The sequence below is a fragment of the Peromyscus leucopus genome, chromosome 5 (genome assembly GCF_004664715.2).
Source record: "Peromyscus leucopus breed LL Stock chromosome 5, UCI_PerLeu_2.1, whole genome shotgun sequence".
NCBI lineage: Eukaryota > Metazoa > Chordata > Mammalia > Rodentia > Cricetidae > Peromyscus > Peromyscus leucopus.
In genome coordinates this window covers 139149168-139170768 of record NC_051067.1, presented here as the reverse complement: position 1 = coordinate 139170768, position 21601 = coordinate 139149168, and the positions used below count along the sequence as shown (strand labels likewise).

Here is a 21601-nt window from a genome sequence, read left to right as displayed (position 1 = left end):
GAAAAAGAAAAAGGAAGGGAGGAGGGAGGGAGAGAGGGAGGGAGGAAGGAAGGAAGGAAGGAAGGAAGGAAGGAAGGAAGGAAGGAAGGAAGGAAGGAAAAAATACATAACTACCTTGATGTCCTACAACCAGGCATTTTAGCTGGGTACTTGGAGCCAATCTGAAATCCCAGCACTTGGGAGGTGAAAAACAGGAAGGTTAAGAATCCAAAGACAGCTCCAAGGTTACACAAGACCTGGTCTCTGACAAATGAATACATTCATAAGTTTATAAAGATGCTAAGAAATGTAGAAAATAATTAAGAAATTAATTTCCAGTGGTATTAAGGAACTAATACTGGTTTTTGAAAACTGTTTGGAAAAAAAAAAAAGTGGAACCAAGCGTCCATTCTGCCTTTCTGGTAAGAAGTGCAGCCCAAGGTAGCCGCATGAAGAAAGTGTCATCAAGAGAGTTTGCGTTCATAAAAGAACTGCAGCTAGTGAAGGAGAGACAGGCTGGGTAGAATCCAGTGGTCAAGCATTGCTTAGGATATGTGAGGCCCTCGGCCCAATCACAGCCACCCCAAAAGGCCCCTTTCTATTAAATTAATCTCGGAATTATTGTGTGTACATGGTGATCACCAGTGACTACTAACATTATAAACAGACGGCTGACTGAACATCTCTGCTTCCTAATCAGATAAAACATTAATTATAAATACTCTTTCCAAAATATTTGAACCAAAATCTCATTCTGTCTCTAGATTTATCTGCCGTTTAATAGGAAACAGGGTCACAAGCAAAGGTAAATGGCACAGGGATACGAGCAGAAACAGTTGGTGGAAAATTCGGGCCAAATGATCCTGTTTCTTCATTATGCAAATTGTAAAGAGAAAAGAAAGGCAGTGAATAAAAGTAAAAGACTTACAAGGAGCTGTTGCTTGTATTATCTGGTTTTATTTGGCCAGTGATCAGACTAAAAAAAACTCATAAAATATGAGGCAGTTGGAGACATCTGAACATGACTGGATATCTATCCAGTGACACTAAGAATAAATGACTTTCTAAATGTGGTACTATTTCTTTAAGAGTCTAGAATATACAGATGATGATTAAACATGGGTGAAAACAACTAACGTCTGGATTAGTTCCAAAATGACATGTGTACGGAGCAGGGAGTGGGGAGGGTAATTGGCTGAAATCAGAAGCAGCTCTATTTGGATCACTGTTAACAGCACCGTAAGTTTACAGAGGTTAATTATAATCTCCAGACTACGGTTCATATGTTTGAGGTTTTTCTGCAATCAAAAGTATTTTGTGTTAAAACCCTGCTCAGAGGGACAATAAGACAGGACACTGATGCTTTTCTTTTCAAGCCTACCTGTGTCAAGCTCTTCTTTTAAATTTTTGGAAATATGCATAGATCTTAGCTGCTTTTCCTTAAAACAAAACAATATCCAGGGTCTCACTCTGTAGTTGGAACAGGCCTTAATCCCTCAGCAATCCTCCGCCTCAGCCTCCAAAGTTCTAGGATTACAATCATTAGCCACCAGATCTGAGTCTCAACTTTATTTCTAAGACAGCAGCCCTGTTTGTGACAGAAAAACACACATAGTCGTAAAAAATAAAATAAACAACACATGATTTAGTTCTAAACCAAACACTACAACACTAAGCAATTTTCAAAACATAGTCACAAACTTCTGGAAGGCCCTGAGATCTCTTCAGGGAGCCTGAAAGTCTTTCTTTTAGTAGTTCTAAGATTTGGTAATTCTGGGATGCTGTTTGCCCCCTGCCCTGTGTCTCATCTGCGCTGATGGTAAAAGCACAGTGGTGAGAATTACTGGTCCCCTGCAAGAGTCAAGGCAATGGTACGGCTGAGTGAGCAGCCAGCACACTCCTGGCCACATCCACCGTAAAAAGGGCAGACGCCGGGCGAGAGATGGTCAGCAGTTCAGAGCACATACTATCCAAGTTCAGTTCCCAGCACTCAGATCCTCAGGTCCGGTGGCTTCCCATAACCTTCATCTCCAGCTCGAGGGGATCTGATACCTTCTTGTGGCCTCCAGCGACACATGAACTCATGTGCACATGCTCACAAGCAAGCAAGCAAGTTCAAGCAGGCCTGCGAACTCAGACACACACAGACATACAGATAACACACACACACACACACACACACACACACACACACACACACACCATTAAAATTGAAATAAACATTTTTTAAAGGTAGGTATTAGGCCTAAAGTTCAGGAGCTAAGCACTTGCCTGATGTATATGAGGCCCTGATTTTAATCCTTAGCACCACTATCTTAAAAACGAAAGGGAGAGAGGGAGGGAGGAAAGGAAACAAAGTTGCTGATAGAGCAGTGTTAATCATTAATTTTTTAACCTTATTCTTAGTATTCTGTATGACAAAATAGGGCATACACAGAAAATACTTCTGCTAAACACTAAAGTCACACGACTGCAGGAAAAGCCCTCACGTGACTGTGGGCAAACTGAGCTACCTGCCACAGCGTAACACCCTGTGTTCACTTGAAAGGATGACTGGCAGAAGATGACATCTGCCAACTAGAATTTAGCAAATATTTTCTTGAAAATGAACAAATGAAGCTGTCACATCAGGGGAAATAATGTGTTTGTTGGGGATGGCAGATAATCCTCAGGCTTTTAAGCAAAACTTAATGTTTTGGAAAATCTGTTTTTTGCCACCATGATCCTGTCTACTTCCTACACCCCACCAAGAGAAGTTAGCTGATACATTCAGTGATATTAACTCAGTGGATTTGAAAATGTTTTTCAATGAAATGAATCAACATTAGAAAGATCTGCACAAATCAATGAACTAATAATACTTTCCAAATGACTAATGTGTGGAATTATGAGACCACACAGACATCAAAATCCATTCAAAATACAAGTGACTTACTAGGCTGGATGGTGGCCCTCAAAGGGATCCGCAAGTGAGACGGCCCCAGACTCTCTAAGGGGGCTCTACATCTCGTGACAGGTGTCCTTACAGGGAGAAAAGGAGAAGCAGAGAACACAGAGGAAAGGCCTTGTGGAGACAGAGGCAGACAAACACTAGACACTGGAAAAGTGAACGGACCATCCCCCAGCTGTTGGAGAGAACTAGCGTGTACCTTGAGTTCAGACTTCCTCAGTCTGCAGAGCTGTAAGAGAGCAGGGACAAGGAGATGGGTCTGTGAGCACAGTGTTTACCGTGCAACCTGAGTCCACCTCCTCAGAATCCACGCAAATGGTCACATGGCACCGATAACCCCAGACACAGGAAGATCCCAGAAGCTGGCTGGCTAGCAGCCTCGCTGTAGCAATGAGCTCCAGATTCAGTGGGGAGGGGGAGAGGAAGCAACTGAGGAAAAGGTCTCTTAATGTCAACCTCTGAACTCTACAAGTGACCTCAAGATTGAACAGATCTGTGCACACGTGTTGGTGGTTTGAATGAGAATGGCCTCCTGGTCTCATATTTAATATTTGATCCCCAGTCAGTGGATCTGTTTGGGAAGGATTAGGAGGTGTGGTGGTGGTGGAGGAGGTGTGTCACTGGAAATAGGCTTTGAGGTTTCAAAAGCCCAGGACAGGCCCTGTCTCACTCTCTTTCTACCTCCTGCCTGTGGATCAGGATGTGAACTCCAGCAACAGGCCTGCCTGTCTGCCGCCACACTGCCCGCCAGGATATTCGTGGACTGACTCTGAAACTGTAAGGAAGCTCCCAGTGAAGTGTTCTTTACTGTCTTGGTCATGGTGTCTCTTCATAGCAATAGAACAATAACTAAAACAGAATATAATAAACTCAATCACTTGTGTTGCTTCTACTTGTCTGTTTGTTTTGTTTTGTTTTAAATAGGGTTTCTCTGTGTAGCCATAGCTGTCCTGGAACTCATTCTGTAGACCAGGCTAGGCTGGCCTCAAATTCAGAGATCCGTTTGTCTTTGCCTCCCAAGTGCTGGTATTAAACGCGTGTGCCACCACCGCCTGGCTGTTGCTTCTAATTTTAAGAAAATACCATTTATTAGCTAGGCATCTGTAATCCTAGCATTTGGGAACAGAGGCAGGAAGTTCAAAACTAGCTTGGCTACATAGTAAGTTGGACTCACATAACAAAACTCTGTCTCAAAAAATCAAATAATGGGGCTGGAGAGATGGCTCAGTGGTTAGGGGCACTTGCTGCTTTTCCAAAGGACCCAAGTTTGGTGCCCAGCTGTAATTACATATCCAGGGGATCTAACTTATTCTTCTGGCCTCTTTACTTAGAGCACCCACACTTACACATAAAAATAAATCTTTTAAAAAACCAAATTAAGGGCTGGAGAGATGGCTCAGCTGTTAAAGGCTAGGCTAACAACCAAAAATATAAAAAACCAAATTAAAACAACAATAACATCAACAACAAAAGCCTACCACTCACCACACTTTGGGATAAGAGCTACAATTTTATTAAAGGCCTTTAAAATATCTCTGCCTTTCCAATTCTACATCTTTTGAAGTACGATCTGCTTTTATACCATCCAGTCAAAACAACACACTGTAGAACTGTAAATACAAAATCAAGAAGGATTCAGTAGTAACTAATAAACAGATATTAAAGGTATTTGCAAATGTTAATGCTAACCACTAATTTCTTTGAGACATTTTTTCCTTTTTGTAAAGTTCTTATCTCTCAACACTTTTTTTTTTTTTTTTTGGCTCTTTTGAGACAGGGTTTCTCTGTGTAGCTTTGCGCCTGTCCCGGAACTCACTCTGTAAACCAGGCTGGCCTGAAACTCACAGAGATCCACCTGGCTCTGCCTCCTGAGTGCTGGGATTAAAGGTGTGTGCCACCACCGCCCGGTTTTTTAACACTTTTTTAATGAAAAGATTTTTTTCAGACAATATATTTTGATCATGTTTTTCCTCTCCCTCAATTCCTTCCATATTCTCCCTAACTACCCAATTTTATGTTTTTTCATCCTTTCTCTCTTTAAAACAAACAAACCACATTAAGAACAAACACACACACACACACACACAACACACACACACACACACACACACACACACACACACACACGACCCACAAAAACAGAAATCAAAATAAAGAAGTGAAAGACCAATAAGACAAAAGGAAAACCTGTTAGCTGTCCCTTTCACAGTCTGTCCTTCACCCTCCCCCCGGCCCCCCCACTGTCTCCCCTTCTCCATGACATTAATCTACTTCCCCTTCCTTGGAAGACTCCCCTCTTCCCCTGCTCTCTTACTGTTACCTAACCTCTGTGGCTACACACATCTAAAGCTTAAAAGCGAACATCCACACAAAAGAGAAAGCATGCAACGTTTGGCTTTGTGGGTCTGGGTAACCTCACTCAGGCTGATTGTTTCTAGGTCCACATCCATTTACCTGCAAATTTCATAATTCATTTTTCTTAACAGCCAAATAACTGGGTGCCACATTTTCATTATCCACTTATCAGCTGCTGCAGATCTCAGCTGTCCCCATTTCTGGCCATTATGTCTAGAACAGCAATGAACATGGAGGAGAGAGAAAGTGTCTCTGTCGTGGGATCGCAAATCCTGGGAATATGCAACTGAGCAAGTTTTTAACCTAAGTATTTTTGGTTTCTAGGAAATATTCCTATTTCTATTACATCTATCTGTATGTGTGTTGTGTGCTCTCATGTGGAGGCAAGAGGAGTCTCCGGGATTGAACTCAAGCTGTAAGGTTTGGTGGCAACCACCTCTCCCGGATGGGCCATCTTGCTGGCCTAGTATTTTTAATTTCTACGTAGTTTTAATTTCTGATATACTTAAAAATAACTCATGTAAATATACGTTCTTTGGGTCTGTGAGACTGAAATGTTTGAGAACCACAGATGCCTATAATCAGTGAAAGAAGACAAATGGACCAGCCTAGTCAGAGAGTGTGTCAGTCGGGGTTCTCTAGAGGAAGGGAACCAGCAGGATGAAAAACTGTATACAGCAACACCAGCTGACTCCCACTGGGGGCTGAGCGCCTGACAGGCCAGCTCGGTCCTTGAGGCAGAGGGAGAAGTCCCACAGTAGGATCTCACTGGGGAGGGCCAACACCAGGTGGTGGCTCAGCCCACAAGACTGGATGTCTCAGCAGTACCAACCTGCTGCTGGGAATCTGGAAGGTTCCCGAGGGACCACTGATCCCTATTCCTGATGGAAGCCTGGACACTCCGGTTCTGGTAGCAGCGGAGGAAGCAGCAGCCACAGGAGCCACAGGGAGAATCAGCCAAGCCAGCAAAAGGGGAGTCATCTTCCTCTACCACCCCCTTTTTACCTGGACTGCTACTAGAAGGTGCCACCAACAGCCCCACAATCAATTCAGACAGTCAGGACAGGTCAGGCGTGGCTCCTTACTCAGGTGATTCTCCTTTGAGGCAAGTGGACATTAAAGACAACCATAATAGAGAAGGACCACGTGGTTACAATCCCCGCTGAGCTATGCATTTCAGGAGATTAAGTCAGGAGAACTGAAAGTTCAAGGCCTGCCTGGGGCTAAAATTTAGTGAATGCTGCCTCAAAAACAGTGAAAGAAGTGCTTGCTTCAGCCGCACATCGACTCGGTGGGACCCTAGAGAGGATGTGCACGGCCCCTGCTCAGCAATGACGACACAAAACTTTGTGAAGAAATCTGTTTCTTTAAGAGAAAGGTGGCCTGGGGACATAGTTCAGTAGTGAAGCACTCAAGCCTAGCACGAGTGAGGTCCTAAGTTCAATTCCCAGTACTATAAAAATAAGTAAATAACCTTGGGACTTGTTAGGACCTCAGAAGCGACAGCCATGTTTTAAGGGGAAAGTGGATTTGTGTTCAGAATACAAGTGGATGGCTAGAATGTTTGTTTTTGAGACAGAGGGGCAAACTGTGCACCTTCCTCTCTCTCATCCCTCCCTCCCCCTCCTTCTCATTCCCTTCCTCCTTCCTCCCCCCTCCTTCCCTTCCCCTGCTTCCTTCCAAGCCTAGAAAGCACACGGGGGAGGAAAGCAGGGAGCATCCTGCAGTGTCTCTCCTAGTAACTCTCCCCTTGAACTTGTCTAACCATAATCTTGGCTGCCCGGTGAGCTTGGGTAAGGATTCTTCATGGTTAAAGTCCCTCTGCTTGAGGATAATAATGTTATAAAAGGTGACAGTGAACATGACATAAGGTCACGTAGAAATGTATTAAATGCAGAGGAAAAGAGAGAGGAGCCTACAGAATTCTAGGATCCATGGAATTCTGGCTTCCATCTCTTAGGAGGTATGTATTCTTGGGTGAATTTTAACTGATTTGAGCTTCAGGTTTGTGGGCATAGAGTAGAATAATCGTACCTGTATTTGTAATGGTTGTGAGAATTAAATAAAATGTCTATGATATACTTAGTAACTGAGCCAAAGGAAGCATCCAGCGTCAGCTCTATGTTTAATGCCTCATAGTTTTCAGATCTTTTCTTTTGTTTAGATCTCATTTGATTATCTCAAAAACTGTGGTTTTCTCACACTTCTCCAACTCCCTACACCCCCTTCCTCCACTCTCTCCCCCAGCAACACCCCAACTTCAGAGAGGCCACATGCCCACAGGGCTGTGGTGCAGACACCTGGCTTTAGAAGGGTACTTCCTCTCTGCCTTCTGAAAAGAGGCTACCATGCGCCTCCAAAACCACAGTCAGCCCCTCGTTTCCGCCTGAGCTGCTCTGCCCACCCCCATGCCCACAGTTTGATTTCAAGTCTCACCTTCTCCCAAAGCCTTCTCCCCGACCACCTGACCACCTTCCACCCAGAGGTCCCCAGTGGCCCCTAAGTTACTTCCACCAGACTGTGGGTTAGTTTTTATTGTCAACTCGATACATCATAGATCTACCCAGGAAAGAGGGAACCGAAATGAAAGAATTGCCTCAGTCAGACTGGCCTGTGCTCATGTCTGTGAGAGACTGATCGTGGATGTGAGGCCCCAGACCACCACAGGCAGCACCATCCCTACACGGGTGGGCCTGGGCTCTGTAAGAAAGCTAGCTGAGCATAAACCAGAGAGCAGGGCAGGAAACTATCCCTCCATGGTTCCCGCCTCCAGATTCCTGCCTTGACTTCTTGTCCTGACTTCCTCAGTGATGGACTGTGACCCGGGAGTGTAAGATAAAATAAGCCCTTTCCTTCCCAAGTTGCTTTTGGTCAAGAGTGGCTTGTCACAGCAACCGAAAGCAAACAGGACACCTACACTGTCTTCTAATAACCTCTGCATATCTATTTCCTTTACATCCTCAGGGCCTAATGCAGTGTCTCATACAAACGTGCCTAATTACCCTGGCCTGTTCAGGACTGAATAATAATTTCTAATATCCAAAGACCAGAGTCCCAGAAAATTTCCTGTAGTCTTAGGTGGGTGGTCATTAAACTGTATATTCGGTGAAGAGATGGTCCATCCCAGCGGACTTCTCTGCCATCTCCATCACCCATTCTTTGACAATGTCATCAATGTCTACCCTGCTGGAACATGGCACAGTGCTCTCCTTATGGCCAAATCTACTGGACACTTGGTACTCATAGAACCTCACAGTATATGTCACAATATTTGATAATCAAAGATTACTCAAGGTATATGTGTGTGTGTGTGTGTGTGTGTGTGTGTGTGTGTGTGTGTGACACTTGTGCACTACCAACCTTGTTATTCTTTTCTTTACGTACAGTTGCATTATTACTGGTTTTGACTAGTAAAGTCTACTGACTTCTGATACTTATCCCTTGGTGAACATAATAGTGAGATTGCTAGGCCAGTTGTTAAGCTGAAACCCTTAGCTGGTCAAAGGCATATGGGGACTCCATACCGGCCATGTTCTGTATCTCAGGCTGTGGGTAGAGGAGTATTTATTATTCTTTGTACAGTGTACATTTGCTGTGAATGTTCATTATGGTTTTGCTTATAAGAGTTTTTAAAGAGTGAACTTGAAATAAATTTTAAACAACTGGGTGTGGTGGTGCACCCTTTAACCTCAACACCCAGGGGGCAGAGGCAGGCGAATCTCTGTGAGTTCAAGGCTAACCTGGCCTACAAAGTGAGTCCCAGGACAGTCAGGGCTACGTAGTAAGACCCTGCCTAAAAAACAAAACAACAACAACAAAGCACATTTTAAACAATACAAATCTAAGCCCACTATATATTAAACTTTTTCTCTTAAAAAGTGTAAGTGGGGATTTTTAGTTGAATAAAACATGTATCAATGGAAGAAGCAGGAGAGATGGCTCTGGGTTTAAGAGTACTTACTCTTCTTCCAGAGCACAGAAGTTCCCAGCACTCAAGCAGGCTGTTTGGTGATAGCCTGTAATTCTGTTTCCAAGGGATCCAACACTCTTCTGTCTCCTTGGGCACCCACACTCATGGCATTCACACACACACACACACACACACACACACACACACACACACACACACACACACTTTAAAAAAGAAAAAGACCCATATAGCAACAGAATTACATAATATTTACCAGTACAGTTCAGAATAACAGTGTTCCAAATGCAAGAAATGCATAATAATTTTTCCATCATGAAATAAATCAAATTTTGTCTATGTTGCCATATGGTAACCAAAGGTGGTGGTCTGCAAAAGCGTACAAGAGAATTACTTCCTGAATAATAGAAAATGAACTGTGTCTTCCATCCGTCCTACGTTCCTCACCCTTCTTCTGTAGGGACAATTAGAATGTCTAGAGAGTTTCTCAAGAAATAATTTAATGGAGAATCTGGAGTCCCTGATGGCCAACACTGACATGACATGTTTCAAATTGATGAGTCTCCTGTCTCTGTAACGCAATCCAGACAAATGGATGACAACGGTACACAGACAATTTTCAAAATTAAAATTGATGAGCATGCTCCTTCTGCATGTCAGAGCTTATTGATCTCAGTATCAGTGTTGATGGGGGGAACGCCAGGGAGAGTGCCACTGGGCTGCTCCTATGGGTCCCTCCCCTGCCAGGGAGTGAGCAGGAAGCAAGTCCCTGCATCCAGACATGGCTGCAGTAAGGGCAGGGGAAACACACTGCCCAGGATGAGCAGGCATATCGACAATACATTACCATACGCAGGAAGAATCCATCAAACCTTGACATATTTAAAAATTCCCCTCAGTGATACCCAGAGTCCGAGTACCTTAGCAAACAAAGATTTCAGGAATTTGGAATTTCCCTACAGTAACTCACTGTGTTTTTGCAGGTTGCCAATTCAAAACAGACATGGATCAATTCTTTAGAAACCCCTCAGCATAGGCAAGCATTAGTTCAGTGGCTGCATTTTTCAAATTTACCAAAACGATTTCCAAATTAAATTTTCTAAGACTCACTATGTTTTCGTTTTGTATCATATACCTTTTTTTTTTTTTATTAGTAGTTTTTTTGTTTGTTTTTTAATTGTTCTTTGAGACAAAGTTCACTTTTTAGCTCTGGCTGGCCTTGAACTCACTACTCTCCTCCTGCATTAGTCTTCCAGGTGCAGGGCTTACAGGTGTGAGCTACCATGCCTGACTGTACAAGTAGCTGTGACGCACCAGAATATACTACATCCGAAAAAAGGGGCACTGTGTTTGATATTTTATAAGGAAGAGCCAAGACTGGTGCCGAGGACCATGGAGGCCATACCTCCTCAGGTTCTCTGAGGAGATCCTCATGCACTCAGTCAGATGTAGAAAGCGAAACTTTAGGTAATTTGTTCAAACTCATGTCATTAGCAAGTAAACCCAGTTCAGGAACAGAGCCCAGACCTGACCAACACAGAGGTTAGTGTCCTGTCTGTGAGCTGTGTGCTGTGCTGAAGGCACACTGTGTGTCCTGTCTGTGAGCTGTGTGATGTGCTGAAGGCACACTGTGTGTCCTGTCTGTGTGCTGTGCTGAAGGCACACTGTGTGTCCTGTCTGTGTGCTGTGCTGAAGGCACACTGTGTGTCCTGTCTGTGTGATGTACTGAAGGCACACTGTGTGTTCTGTCTGTGTACTGTGCTGAAGGCACACTGTGTGTCCTGTGTGCTGTGCTGAAGGCACACTGTGTGTCCTGTCTGTGTGCTGTGTGCTGTGCTGAAGGCACACTGTGTGTCCTGTCTGTGTGATGTGCTGAAGGCACACTGTGTGTCCTGCTTTGTTTCTTTGTTGAGACAGGACCTTGATATGGAGCCTAGACTGGCCTAGAACTTCCTATCCTACCTCAGTCTCTCCACTATTGAGATTACAGGTCTATGCCACCATGTCTGTCTTATATTCACTTTTAATAAAAATCTAAACATTAAAGATAAGTTTCTAAGTGGCTGAAGTTTTAAGACATGAAGGAATGTTTTAGCTGCATGTTAAACAGGCATGAGTAAGAACATGAAGACAACCACACACCATACTGTAATTTTTCCCTAACACACAGATCTTGCTTCTCCCAAGTCTAGGCCTGCCTTTCTATAACAGGTGCTCTGCTATGCACTAAAAACTGAAGCTGTTCACACAAAGATCGTCTCTTGTTTGTAAGTAGTTCCTCTGTACGAGGTTTTATAGACACTATTGAGATGGAAAACTGTGGTCATATGCTCAACAAGGAAAAAAAATTAAATGGGGTTAGGAAAACAGTATTTTTAAAACAGGCATCACACCTTAATATCATGAGAACTCAAAATACACACAACGCCACATTCAGCGCGCTTCAAGCGGAGCCCACCCCATCTCATAGCTCCCAGTATGTGACTTAGCCACGGGACCAACGGGCACTGGCCTGTCCCCATCTAAAATGACAGGGGCAGAAACAAACGTGGCTGTCCTGGAACTTACATCTATGTGAGGTTTTCTATATGCTCTTTGGCAGACCAGTGAACACCCTACAAAGACTTCTTCTCTGTAAACACCGATGTCGGTTAATCTGACCTCAGCCTTCCTACCTTCCCTCCTTTTTTTTGTTTTGAGCCCTCTGTGTGGAAACCTGTCTGCTGAAAGTTTAAGGAGGAACTTCTTCTTTGAAATGTCACCACCAAGATGTTTCCATTCTTTCCTGCTTCCAGAACTTCTCTCCAAACAGGGGACACAAAGCGGAGTAGCTGTACCTTCCAGGACCGGAGTGGCTGTGATCACACTCAAGAACCTCCTGACACTGGGCCTCGTAACACTCCCAGGGAGAGAGAGAGGAAAGCTAAGGAGGCCTCTCCGCTCCCCTGGACACCCAAGGCCTAAGCAGCTGCTGGGGAGACGAGCCTTGTCAGTCATATGCTGGACTGCACGTTGTCTGTGCTTCCGTAACCGACACCAGTGAACTCACCGATGTGCCAAGTTGAACATGGGCAGAAGCATTTTGGTCTGCCATGCCCTCTCTATCTGGGATGAGCAGAAATGAACTCCTCCAAAAGTCATGGGCTGGAGAGCCAGTTCACTGGCTGCTCTGCCAGGGAACCCAGGTTAATTCCCAGCATCCACATGGCAGCTCACAACCATCTGTAACTCCGGTTTCAAAGGATCCGATGCCCATTTCTGGCTTCCGCAGGCACCAGGCATGCATGTGATGCACAGACATATATGCAGACAAACACCCATACACTTAAAATGAAATAATAACAATATTTTTTTAAAAGTCACACAGCCCATATACACAAAGACACAAAGCTATGTCATTTGAGACAGGAAGTTGATGGGCAACTAAGAAAGGTGCAGGGCAGAGGTGAAATCTTGATGCTCACCCCCTCCCACTCTTCTGCCAGTGAGGAAAAGTTCTAGAACTGGAGCTATAGCTCACTGGCAGAGCCCTTGCTTAGCACCTGCGAAGGCCTGGCTTCAGTCCCCAGCACTGGCAAAAAGAAAAAATACTGCTGGCCATGCTGGTGGTACACCATGCAGGCCAGCCTGGGCTATGTGGAAAGAGCCTGTCTCAGATAGATAGATAGATAGATAGATAGATAGATAGATAGATAGATAGATAGATAGATAGATGATAGATAGATGATAGATAGATAGATAGATAGATAGATGATAGATAGATAGATAGATAGATAGATAGATGATAGATAGATACATAGATACATACATAGATAGATGATAGATAGATAGATGATAGATAGATAGATAGATAGATAGATAGATAGATAGATAGATAGATAGCTGGGCATGGTGTCATGTGCCTTTAATCTCAGCACTTGGGCGGCAGAGGCAATCAGATCTCACTGAGTTTGAGGCCAGCCTTGTCTACAGAGCGCATTCCAGGAGAGCCAGGGCTACACAGTGAAACTCTGTCTCAACACACAAAGCTTAAACTGTTTCTAAAACTGTCCCTATCCTCCAGAGGATGCAGCATTCAAGGCACCATCTTAGAAGCAGAGACCAGGCACTCGGTGGACAGCAGCGGCTGTGAGACTCCAGAACTGTGACTGATACATTTCTCTACTTTATGTATTAACCAGTCTCCATTATTCTGTTGCAATAGCATGAAACTGACTACGGCATGGGACCATCCAGAAACACAAAACCTTTACTAAGGTTTCAGTGTGTTCTTTTAGACCCTAATTCCTAAGTATATCATCCGGGCACTTGAGGAAAACCAACTAACAACAAATGAAATGAACAAACGACGACGATAAAAATAAAAGACATTGCAGGACTGCAGTGGTTCGGCAATAAAAGCACTTACTGGTCTTTCAGAGGACTTGGGTTCCATTCCCAGTACCCATACAGTGGCGTACACCCATTCATAACTACAGTTTCAGTGGATCTGACACCTTCTTCTGACCTTTGTGGGTACCAGGGATGCTGGTGGTGCACACATACACTCAAACAAATACTCTCACACAAAAAAAATAAAATCAACAAATCTATTTTTTTATTTTAAAAGATTTATTCACAAATATAGTTATATGTATGTAAAAAAAAAGGGGGGGTTAGGTAGACCTTGAAATAACTTTGATTATATTTCTGAGTTTGCTAGCTACACGGAAAATCAATCCATTTACCTGTGCACAAGAAAAAATGAGTTTTTCTCTAAATCAATTCCCAAATGATTTATGTCATTCATCTCCTTACATCTCTACCACTGTGGATTTTTCAGGGCATTTTTAGTGCCATAAGCATCTACAGTTAATCAACTTTCAGTTACCACAGGCCTCTCAATTCTGTTGACTCAACCACAGTTTCAGTTTCCCCAGCAGGCACAGCCTTTCCAATCCCTCCTCCCCCTGATGACCGGGAGCCCAAAACATGAATAAGAAACAATGCTAGAAGACACTAAGAGTTGTTTATGTGTACAAGTACACGTGTGTGTGTGTGTGTGTGTGTGTGTGTGTGTGTGTGTGTGTGTATGTGTGTGTACATCTCTGGTATTGTTTCTCAGGGGCTATCATCTTGTTTTTTGAGGCCTGGTCTACCTCTGGGACCTAGGGCTCAAGGAGTAGGCTAAGCTGCCGGTCACCAAGCCCAGGCTTGCTTCCCTTCCCTAGCGCCGGGATAACAAGGTGTACCACCGTGGCCCTTTTCACCTGCGAGCTAGGGATCTGAACTCAGGTCCTCATGAGCAGCAAGCACGTGACTATTGAGTTATCTTCCCAGTCCCCCAAAGTTTCTTTCTTAAAAACCAAAAAGGCTGGGCTTATTTCAGTAGCACATGCACTAGAATTGGAATCATACAGAGAGGATTAGCATGGTCCTGTACAAGGATGGCATGCAAACTCATGAAGTGTTCTTAACAGAAATACAAAATACCTTCATAAAACAAGAACAAGAGACTTCAGAAATGAAATAAGAAAGAAGTACAAGAATAAAGAAAGAAGTACAGAGAATAACAGCTCTTAGAAACTAATAATGGAATTGAAAAAAAATATGTAAGGTAAAGGTGAGGAAGTCTTGCAAGAAACAGAACAAAAATACCAAGAGATGGACAAAGGGGGAAAAACACGGTAAAGAAAAATTACAGGACTAATTCAAAACTTCTAACATGAACTACAGAAAGAAAGACATTTCTCTAGTAAATTAATCAAATTGTAAGCACAAAATTGTCAAAAATTTCCAAGAAGAGAACAACATGAATTCTAGCATAATGGCAAAGAAATGTTCTTCATCATAAGACAGAAAAATCTCAGTGTAAAAGTTCAGAACAGAAAGTATAAAGGCATCTTTAAAGTTTCCACAGAGGAAGAAACTGGTCACATGCAAAAGTTGAGAAATAAAAATGGTATGATCTCTTAGTAGCAACGGTGAGAAGTAGAAAACAACTGAGCAACAACTCTAAAGTCTGAGGGAAATTTCTTTCAACTAGAGTTCTGAAACCAGAAGAGAGGAGATAGGCATGTTCAGATAACCTATGGCCAAAAAGCCAGGGCTAAACCTCAGCAGTAGATACTTGCCCAGCATCAATCAAGCCTGGACTTTATCCCCAGCATTAACATACAAAAAGCATTACTTCCTATGCATACTTTTTGAGGAAGCTATCAGACTATGTGCCCGACCCAGAATAACAGAATGAGCCAAAGGAGCCCGGGTAAGAAGCTGAGCGTTTCCAGGACGACAACAGGAAAGCACACAGATAGGACCTGGAAGATGATATTCCCAGAGGTAGCTTTCTAGGGAGAAACAGACCTGAAAGACTTCAAGCTGCTGGACTTGACCATGTGGAGGATGGTACGGCATGTCTAGAACTGTGTTTAGAAAGACTTAGATACATGTTCAAAGAAAACCAGCACTTAGAATGAATGGAGTGGCTCCCTAGCTATGAGATGCAGTGGACAGGCTCAGTGATGAGTAGTAATCTGAAGAGCTGGTCCACATTGGTCCACACTAGTCCACAAGTGTTTCTCAACTGATTAAGACCCGCAGTGATGCAAGCAACACAAGGAATCACACTTTATACAATGAAACAGCCCTAGATGAAATCACCATGAAATGAGCTGAAAGACCCTAACCCTTCAGGCTTACACCCCCAAGCCCCAGGAAATGAGAAACTAAAAATCTAGTTCCACGGGCAAGCTGACTCAATCATTATTCAACCACCCCTGTAACAATGTAACAATGTAAAAAGATTTCTGTTATGAGATGTGTTCAACTGTGACTGGGATAGTTGCAAGTGTTCCAGGAAGGACCACTGTGACCTTTGTGTAAACTCCACTCCCGCCCTGATACCCCCCTTGAGGTTTCAGGAAGAATGTACATGCGGACATGACTGTACCCACTCTGTGATCAGACCATGATCTTGTGAAACGAAATTGTATGGGAATTGTAATCTTATGGCTTTTGGGGGTTTTTCCTTTAAAAGCCCCCATGTGGCTGCAGTAAGATGTGGCTCTTGCTCTTAGGAGCAGAGTTTGCCCTTCTGTACAGAAGCTTCAATAAATTCCTCGTGCTGTTGCATCAACTTGACTGGAGTCAAGGGCACCCACTTGAGACCCTAGATTTTGGGGTCTAACAGAGCTTACATTTTTAAAGATTTATTTATTACATATACGGTGTTGTGCCTGCATGTATGACTGCAGGCCAGAAGAGGAACCAGATCTCATTACAGATGTTTGTGAGCCACCATGTGATTGTTGGGAATTGAATTCAGGACCTCTGGAAGAGCAGTCAGTGCTCTTAACCTCTGAGCTATCTCTCTAGCCCCAAGATTGATATATATGTATGTATGTATATGTGTGTGTGTGTGTGTGTGTGTGTGTGTGTTTCGAGACAAGGTTTCTCTGTGTAGTTTTGGTGCCTGTCCTGGATCTTGCTCTGTAGACCAGGCTGGCCTCGAACTAACAGAGATCTGCCTGGCTCTGCCTCCCGAGTGCTGGGATTTAAGGTGTTCGCCATGGCCGCCAGGCTATATATTTGTTTTTTTATATATAGCAAATTTTGGGTTTTTTTTGTTTTTTTTTTTACTTTGGTCTATTTAATTCAGGCTTTTTGTTTGCTTGTTTGTTTTGCTTTGTTGTTGTTTTTTGTTTTGCTTTTGTTTTTCGAGACAGGGTTTCTCTGTGTAGCTTTGAAGCCTATCCTGGAACTCACTCTGTAGACCAGGCTGACTTTGCCTCCTGAGTGCTGTAGACCAGGCTGACTTTGCCTCCTGAGTGCTGCGATTAAAGGCATGTGCCACCATGCCGGATCTATTTCAGGCCTTTTTAATACTGGTCAGAATTCCTAAATTGATTTCATAACTCAGTAATAGATTGTGATCTGTATTTTAAGATACACTGCGAAAGACTGTCATATTTTATCAAAAAGAAAACACACCTAGAGTAGAGAACTGGAAGAGTTAGATGTATGGGAAGAAAACTATAGACATGAGAGAAAGCATCCAAATGGAGCTTTCAAAAAACAATCATGTTTGACAGGCGGTGAGTGGGAAGAAGACGATGTGGGTGAAGGGTAGAGGGGTAAAGGCTCAAAAGCAGAGAGAGGAAAGGTGTGCTAAAGGCACAACTCAGAGCCCCGAGTTCAAACCGCGGTAAGGAGAAGAGACGACAGGGGAGAAGCAGACTGAGACAGCACACGCAGGAGTCTGCTCTGTCGGCAGTGAGGACCTGGGGGATGAGGTGGAGGCTGCCAGCCAACCTCAGCGATCATCTCAAGATGCGCATTTGTGAATTTTATGTGCCTGAAGATTACATAAATTTAAAATTTAAATGTAAAGCATATCGTGTAGCTAGAAATAAAGCTGAACGGTTGATGAACTGACTCAAGTTCATTTTCTCCTTTTGAATTTTTGTCACCTCAACTTTTCATGGAAGTAGAGGATGAGTTGGTCTGGGCAATGTCAAAGCAAGTGTGTCCCTCACAGAAGAAATACCCTTCGCTATCAACTGAAGTAAATGAGGTACTTCCTTGTACCAGGCACTCAACCTGGACAGATGGTTTCACAGCCATGAGCTTGTACTGCTCTTGAAGAGGATCCAAGTCTGGTTCCCAACACCCGCATGGCACAGCTCACAACTGCCTATAACCCAGCTTCAGAGGAGCCAACACCAACCACCAGCACACACGTATAACTAAAAATGCATTTTAAAAAATAGAGAGAGAGAGAGAGACTTCTTTCACTTTTCTGAGGGGCCCAGGCTTTCCTCACATTAGACTTTTGCACATCATGCTGGTCCTTCAACCTGTATTGTACTTCCTGACAAATGATAGCAAACTAAATGTCAAAAAAACCTTGAGATGCTCTCCTGGTCCCACAGTTCAGGATACATGCCCTTTGCGGTGGGCTCCTTGGGCACTCTCCAACACTTTTAACCCTGAATTACAACTGTTTATCTGCCTTCAAAATTAGATCAAAACCAGGCGAGGGCAATGGCTCAGTGGGTAAGGCCCTTGCTGAACAGCCAGGTGGGGAAAACAGTGAGTTCTGGCCTCAGCTGCTGAGCCCAGATACAGCAAGAGACCCTGTCTCAATATAGAAGGTGGAGCTTGATGAAGGAAGATACCCGATGTCAACAGGGCCTCCTCACACAAGTGTGCTCGCACACATTTGAACATGCTCGCAGGCACACACATGCTCACACAGACACACACACACACATGCTCACACAGACACACTCACACACCCTTCACAATTAGATGAAAACTAACGAGAGAGCAGAGGCCAGGCTGATTTTCCTTACGATCAAGGCCCCATCCATTGATAAAGTGCTGTCCTTGGTGGGAACTCAATAAGTACTTCCTAGGTATAAAGCTTACACTCATTGCACCCAAATACAATGTTAAAGTCGACATCCTGATCCTACAGCCTATATGTGAGAAGTCAGAGTTTGTTCTAAACGAGAACCAATCTATACTCTGCCTACTCTACCTATGATGTAAACAGACCCAACAGTACAGACGGACTCTGTAGACAGGCTGATCAGAAAAGCTTAACTAGGTGAGGTACACTGCAGAGTTTCAAGTCAAACAAATAAAGAGCTATTGTGAGGTAAGAAATGTAGGCATGCAATTAATATAGGGCTTTAAGAAGATTAGTCTCCACTGGAATGTGGGGTAGAATGGAAAATGTTTTCCGCTCCTTTATTAGCATACATTTTAAGGTGGGAACAGATGACCACACCAATAAGGCCAGCCAACCACAAATGCTCAGTTTGCATGCATGGTGAGGTATAGTATTTATTAACAAGTGTTTGGGGGGTTTATTATGTTCTGTGTGTGGTGCTAATATAATCAAAGAACTTCAGAGACCAGAGGTATAGCTCAGAGGGAGAGGGTTTGATTAACAGGCATGAAGCCCTGGATTCAACACCCTGCATGTAAAAGAAAAACCAAACCAAACAAACAAAAATAAAAGCAGCAACCATTTGATTTGACTCATAATAAAAGGAATGCAAAGCCTTGGGAGCTGACCCATGACATATATGTCAGCATTCACGTAGTGTAAAGAAAATATGTGATGCTTAAAACGGAAGAGAATCCATTGGAAGGGGCTGAACTTGCTATTCTGGTAGAATCAAGTCATAGTTTCTCAATCCTCTTACTCTGTTAGTGCTTCTGAATAAATAAACAATTTCAAAGACAACCACGACTTCCAATTCTAGAGAGAAGTCTGTTGAATGTGTTTCTGAGAGCCCAAAACTTTCTGATGAGGAGCAAAAATACAAACAGGCCAGGAAGCTCCAATTCCAATACAACAATGGAGTTGGAAAGATCTTCTCCCATACTGAAGATTTTCTGTTTAATGTGGCCCTGTTTGGGCTTGTTTGTTTTTTGTTTTGTTTTGTTTTGTTTTGAGACAGGGTCCCATGCAATCCAGGTAGTCTCAAACTTGCTATGGAGGATAACCTTGAACTTCTGAATCTCCTGCTCTCTCCTCCATCCCCCAAATCTATCAAACTGAGGGCACTGTGCTGGCTGGACAAGCACTGTACCCACTGAGTTACCTTCCCAGAACCTGTTTTTTGTTGTATACATGTCTACTAGAAGTGGCCTATGAGGTTGCACTATATGAAACTAATTATCTATATATCTATATGCCTATATAGTTGTATTTCTAACTAGTAGACAGATGGCACATCAGTCTGAAGGATAAAGAATACCAGCCATGGTATAAGGCATAGATTTGGGACTTATCAGCACAAGACACGGGGAAAATCCATGGAGTAGTTTTAATTACCTATTCACAGGTAATACAGTCCAAAGAGAGAGCAACAGAAACCTGGGTGCCTAACATTAGGCGGCATGGTCTTGCCATCCTTACATTTAGGTTAGAACTCATCTTAAAGAGTCACTGTCCTTTCCTGTGACCCAAAATTCTTTCTTACAGCTTAATAGGACACGAAGAAAAGGTTGTGTGCTATGTCTTCATTTGAAACAACTAACAGAAAAACCAAGTTAAGGCAGGAAATGCAACGAACAGTGAACAGTATTTGGTAGCCAGGTGTGATGGCCTGTGCATGTAATCCAACTCCTGAGAGCTAGACACAAGAGGATGAATTCAGGGCTGGAGAGATGGCTCAGTGGTTAAGAGCACTGTCTGCTCTTCCAGAGGTTCTGAGTTCAGTTCCCAGCAACCACATGGTGGCTCACAACCATCCATAATTCGATCCGGTGCCCTCTTCTGGCCTGTAAGCATACATGCAGACAGAATACTGTATACGTGATAAATAAATAAATTATTTTTTTTAAAAAAAAGAGGATGAATTCAAAGACATACTGGTTACACAGTGAATATCAGCCAGGCTGTGCTACATGAGGCCGTATCACAAACAAACAAACAAACAAACAAACAAACAAAAACAGCAGTATTAGGAAGTCGGGAATGGTACTCCAGCACCCAGAAGACTGGACGAGGAGGGCTGCTGTACCCAAGGCCAGCCTGGGCACACACTGAGCACCAGACCAGTCAGGGATACACAGTGAGACCCTGTTTTAATATTAGTAGTAGTTGGAGGTGTTGCTCAATGGTATAGTAGTTGCTTAGAATGAGCAAAGTCCTGAGTCTGATCTTCAGTGATACACACACACCACACACACAACACACAACACACACACACACCACACACACACACACACACACACACACACACACGGGGTGTGGGCTGGGAAGATAATTTTCAGTAAGTTGTTTACCTAGTTTAAGAAAATTAAAAGCCCAGCATTATGGTACACAGTTGTAATCTCAGCACTGGGGGAGAAAACAGGTAGATCCCAGCACAGCCTACTTGGTGAGTTCTAAGACATTTCCTAAATAAATAAAATGAGTAGTAAAAAGGTAGCAGCTACATATTTACTCATGTAAAAATCTGGTCAAAGCTGGGCGGTGGTGGTGTATGCCTTTAATCCTAGCACTTGGAAGGCAGAGCCAGGTGGATCTCTGTGAGTTCGAGGCCAGCCTGGTTTACAGAGCGAGATCCAAGATAGGCACCAAAACTTCATGAAGAAACCCTGTCTTGGAAAAAAAAAAAAAACTGGTTGATGTGGCATATGCTTGTAATTCCAGCATTGGGAGTGAACAGGCAGGATCTCTGGAGCTGGCTGAACACCTAGCCTCAATTAATCATCAAGACCTAGTGAGAGACCTTGCCTCAAAAAACAAAAATGGATAGCTCCTGTGGAATAGCGCCCAAGCTTGATCTCTGGCTTCTACATGTACTTGCAGACACATATGCATTCATACACATACAGACATACCTAAAGATACATCTCCCACACACACACATAAAGGTGGGTGG

The 21601-nt window shown here is 43.4% G+C and overlaps 1 protein-coding gene and 1 non-coding gene across 2 annotated transcripts in view; one reads left to right on the top strand and one right to left on the bottom strand.

Annotated features, from left to right (window-relative positions):
- LOC114690094 (serine/threonine-protein kinase Sgk3) overlaps positions 1-21601 on the bottom strand; it is a 120273-nt gene that overhangs the window by 77759 nt on the left and 20913 nt on the right. The gene's annotated exons all lie outside the window — the stretch shown is intronic.
- Positions 14568-14673, top strand: LOC114690143. Its single transcript, XR_003734031.1, has one exon. It is a non-coding gene; the product is annotated as a U6 spliceosomal RNA (small nuclear RNA).